Genomic DNA, 5,601 nt, shown 5'->3' on the forward strand with positions numbered 1-5,601 from the left:
TTGGCCTCCAGTGCGGGGCTACTGGGCTGCATCTTTGCCCCCAAGTGCTACATTATTTTGTTGAAACCTGAGAGAAATTCTCCTACTGGGATCAGGAACATAACACATTCCGTCAGAAAGGAGCCTTCTTATTATTAAACATTCATTTTCTGTTATACACATGGGACCTGAATTAAAGCTGAACCAAAGGTGAAGTCAGATAGTAAAGTCTACTAAGGGAGTTATGTCCTTACAAAGTGATGTAACTTCTTTTCCTAACAGCATAATGTTCACTAGAAACTGTCATCCTCATCTCTTTAGGTTGATTTTTTCTGGATATTTTGATGGCTATTTAGTTAGAATTCATCCTATTGTTTCTACAATTATACTATCCACTTTTGTCTTCCTTTGGTTTCCCAATATTTTTTCCCATTTTAAAAAGACAATAAATTCCTTCCTGTATGTCACTGTGTTTCTGAATCCTTAATATGTTTTATTACCATTTTCTTTTGAAGGAGGGTCCTGTGTTCACTGTGCTAATTTTAGTCTAGTTTGGTACTTGTATGTATATTTGTCTTCTCGCATTTCCCTTTTGTAATTAGTTAAATTACTTTTACACATCTGTTTCACATGGCTTTTAGTATTCTAGAATTGACTGGTCATATGCAAGTATAAACACGGTTGAACATATGATGCCAATGTACTGAATTTATAAAATACCTTGTGGAAGAACTTGTAGATATTCAGTGGAACATCTTTCCATCCCAGATTTATGTTTGCTTTTATCCTTACTAATCATCGTTTGTTGACAGCTATATACATGTATAATGTACAATTACATACAGTTTTATTATACATATAGTTTACAATTACATATAGTTTTATTATACATATAGTTTATTCAATGAATGTTCTTCTCATGTTTATATCCAGGTATTTAAAGGGTTTTCAGATAATGTGATGGGGTATGTTTTACCTGCCATATGTTCTTTACTGTATATGTACCTATGGATTCCGTTAATCAGCATGGGGGTACACGCATATGATCCCAGATCTCTGGAACAGTGAGGCCAGAGATTGCAAGATTTAGCTCAACCTAGGGTACTTAGACACTTAACAAGCAACTGACTGAAATCAATATTAAATAATATAGTGCTCTGTGTGCACATTTCCAGTTTTTGGTTTCTGAGTCATTATTTTCTCTTTAAATTTAAGAATTCTACTGATAATGTTCAATATTTATTTCTGATTAAAAGCTTAACTGATACAAAGTGTAGATCTCTGACAATGCTGAGGATATATTTGTACAAAATATTTGGTATCTCCTTTAAATGAATGCAAGAATACTTCCCCTTTGTATTGAGTTTTGAGTATGCATATGCAGCAGAGGTTTTTATTGGAGGGACTGAAAGCGTGGTTATAAGGATGGGTGGGTGGAAGCATGGATGGGTGGGTGGAAAGAGTATTAAGGTCAAAAAAGGGTGAGTAGAGTTCACGGATCCATCAATGGGACAAAAGAGTGAAGGAGACTGAGGGAGCAAACACGCAAACAAAATGGAGATTTGGAGAGTTTTATTCTTTTCTTGCTGTTGTAAGATATTTACAGTACATTCCATCGAAACATCAATACATTTAAAATACAAAATATAGAAATTTGTCACTGCCCCGACCTGAAACAAACTTTCAGAAATATAACTGCTTCCTTCAGATTCCCCCAGCTCTGCACAACCCCAGCTCCTGTATGACTGACTCACCTGCTGAAAGAAATTCTTAGTCACCTGGGCTTTTAGCTTCCTCTCCTGTGTCTCCATTTCTGTATTTCCACATGCTCGGGCTTCTCTACCTGGCACCTCCAATCCTTTCCAAATTCCTCCCACAAACCAGTTCCCAATGCTCTCAGACCACATGGGCAGGTACACTGACAGCAATGACTCCTACCAAAATCTGTCTCAGTCCCTTCCTCATTGCTGAGACAAAATACTGAATACCTGCGAGTTCAAGGAAGAGAGGTTTGTTCTGTTTCATGGTTTTAGTTCCAGGTGGGCAGGCTCTGAGGCAGAAAGGCAGCATGGACGGGTGTGGTAGAACAAAGCCGTTCAGCCATGACAGTGAGGAAAAAAAGAGAGAAGGGGGGACTCTGGGACAGGGACACAGACTCTCAGGTTAAGTCCCAGGACCCCACCTCCAGCCAGGCCCCACCTGCTGACAGCACATTTAGGTACCAAACTTATCTGGGGATGAATCTCCTGATGAACACAGGGCCCCACGATGTAATCACCTTCCACACACAAGACTTTGAGGGACACATAGCAAAGGTTGTGGGAAAATGGGGTGCAAAGAAATGAAAATTTGTTGAGCAATTACTGGGTGCTGGCATCATGCTAGGCTCTCTGTGCCATAGTCCCCAGCAGCCCCCTGCTAGGAGAAATCATTCTCCACAATTTTGCACCTGGGAAATGGGGTATTTGAGGAGAAATTGATTCACCGAGGTCCCCATCCCAGACATGGGCCAGGATGGGGATTCAGGCTCCAGCCTGGGCCGCTCCTTCCCCAGCCGCACCTGCACTCTCTTCCTGGACCAAGACTGCTTCTGAAGCCCCCAGGGCTGGCAAGGAATTCCTGGGACTTCAGGTCCTGACTTTTGTTCTGTCAAGAGATGGCATCCAACTGCTGCCAGTTACAATTTAGCACATGATTTAATTTTAACACTCAGGTAGGGTGCCTTGCTGAGCCGAAAATTGAATGTGACAGTAGGTACGAGTCCTGAAGCCTGCACATGGTACTCAGGGTGAGAAGACATTAAAATCCAACTGGATTACAAGGATGGGAAACAGAGGCTCTGAGAAATGGGTGACTGTTCAGGCAGAGCCAGGATGCCGGCCCAGGAGGCACAGGTGTCCCTGTCTACTCCAGCTGACTTCCTCACATCCTGACCTACATGCTGCTCTAAGCAGACCCTCTCAGCCACCTGGCACAGCCCCTCCACTGAGCCAATTCCTGAACAGCATCGCAGATGTCTCTTGCAAGGTATGTGCAAGGATGGTAATGAGACACCTGTATCATTGCTGCAGAAATGGCGTGGGAAGCGCCCAAACCCTCAGTTCATAAAAGGCCTGGCCAGGTCTGCTAAAATGCTCACTCCTGCCCAGGTCTTCTCTATGTGCATTAGAAATTAGTTCACTTCTGTGCACCAAAAGCACAGTGAGGCGTGGACCATTTTATCCTGATTTTACAGATGTGGACAGTGAGCCCCAGGGATATAACGTGGGTTACAAGGAGTCAAACCCAAAAGCCCAGCCCCGAGCCTGACCAACCTCCTGACTCAAAGTTATGGTGTCCACTCCAGTCTTTAGGACTCTCTCCTCACACTGCTGCCCAGAGGTTAGACACGGCAGCCGAGTGGACCCAGGCTCTGCTACCACAGCCTGTGCCCTCAGGAAGAGGCCCCCTACTCTGGGGTTGGAGTCTGCCCTGAGTGACCCCTTCCTCTCTCCTTCCTCCTAGCAGAGGAGGAACCTACATGAAACCTGGCCCTCTCACACCTTCTGAACCAATCAACATGCATCCCGTACCTTCCCTCAACAGGGACTTCTCAAACACCTACTACCTGTCAGGCACGGTGCTGGGGGCTGGGAAACCACAATGAGGGATTCAGACACGGCCCTGCTTTTGGAGTGGAAAGACAAAAAGATCAACTCACTTGGTGACAGATGAGGACTCTGAAGCACATAACACAGGACAGAGATGGGAGCAGGAGCTCCTGCGGTGATGACTTTTGAGCAGGCACCAACTATGGGGCTGCCTGTGGGGAGAGAGCTGCCGGCCAAGGGGCAGCAGGAACAGTGGTCCTGGTAGATGTGGCCTGTAGGGACGCAGGTGAGCCGGGGGGGGGGGAAGGTGAGGCTGTGGGGAGGGCAGTGATGGACTCGCTGCTTCCCCATCCTTCCCTGGTAGATGCCCCTCCTGGCACCAGAGTCAGAGAACAGATTCCCAGAGCCATGGCCATAAACCCTGAGGGTCCTCCTACAGTGACAGGTTCAGCAGTGTTTCCTGAGGACACCAGTGATTCAGTAGACAAGGGGCTGGAGCCAGTTTCCACAGGCATCACACATTTTTCAAAAACTCTCAGCTCACCCACTTCTCCAGATCAAGTTTCCAGGGAGATGCCCTCTTAGAACACCACAGTGGCTCAGTTCAGAACTTGAAGAAGAAGAATGTCAACCCCTCCTCTCTACTGCTGATTCCGCTGGGTGACCATGAGTAAGTGCTCTGCCTGCCCAAGCCTGCGCCTTCCCATCTAAAAAATGGAAACCCCATGGAGGACCCTGCCAAGTTTCTGGGAGGATTAAATGAGACTTCTGCATTAAAAGCCATAGAATATGATCCATGAGGAATGGTACCTGTTATCACTGAGTTGGAAACTAGGAGTCTGGCTCATGTCCTCTGTGCTCCACCCGCATGACCAATCCATCAGGACAGAGGGAACTGACATCCAATTCCACCTGAAAGATCTGCTCCAGTGCCCTATGCAGTCACTTCAGACAGTTTGCATTGGAATTGTATCTGAGTATATGTTTATTTATTTATTTATTTATTTATTTATTTATTTATTTATTTTCTGGTACCAGGAATCGAACTCATGACCTTGCGCTTGCCAGACAGGAACTGTGGCGCTGAGCTAAATCCCCAGCCCCAGTATCTGAGTATATTTACAGCATCTTACCAAAAATTGCAAAATGCAGCATGGTTTTCTCCCTTGCTATTGAAAGCCGATGGGTCAGAGATTGAGGAATCTGCAGTGACACAGGGTGAATTACACAATGGTTTGGAACACACAAAGGAGACAAAAGAGCACCCTTGCCAGCTCTGTGGCAGGGCAGTTCACTGTTCTGTGGGCTCAGAATGCTACAGGTGACACCCACATCCAGAGAGAGACTCTAAAGTCACAAACAGAAGATGCAAGGGTGCAGGGAGCATGTGTCTGGCTCAACCTGCTGAGGAAACAGCCCCACAGCATGAAATCTAGGGGATATTGTGTACAATTTCTGGGATGCCGCCCTTTCTCTGTGGCCTTTGCTCCATCCACAGTTCTCTTCCCACTGATGAGCAAGGCCACTTGGTTGACCTCCCACTGATGAGATTCTTCCGCTCCCTCCTGCCTTCATGCCTTTCCTCCTGCTCTTCGCTCAGCCTGGGGATGCACTTCCTGTCCCTTCTACCTGGTGAGGGCTGTGAATGCAGCCAGGTGTGTTCACAGCAGGCCCTATAGGGTAACACACCTGTTTCCCAGCCTGGCCCCACTGCCCAGAGTGGCTGGACCTTTGGTGAGTTAATTCTGGAAACCTCAGTTAGATCACTTGCCAAAGAGAATAAAAAAATCTCTGCTGGTCACCTTGTGGGAGGAGTAAACAAACCAGTGCATATGGCAGACTCATCCTGTACCTGGTGCATGTAAACAGCAGCTCTGATGAGATCCATTACTGGTTAGCAGCATGTCCCCCAAGAAGCAGATGCAGTGCCTTCCCTTCACAGGGGCCTCCTTGATGTCTGCTCCCACTACTGGTGGCCCTGTACTTTATCCCTCCTTATTCATGTTGTGGGGTCCTAAATGATTTACATGTG

This window comes from Chinchilla lanigera, unplaced genomic scaffold, assembly GCF_000276665.1.
Source record: "Chinchilla lanigera isolate Chin_1 unplaced genomic scaffold, ChiLan1.0 scaffold00199, whole genome shotgun sequence".
In the NCBI taxonomy this organism is placed as follows: Eukaryota; Metazoa; Chordata; class Mammalia; order Rodentia; family Chinchillidae; genus Chinchilla; species Chinchilla lanigera.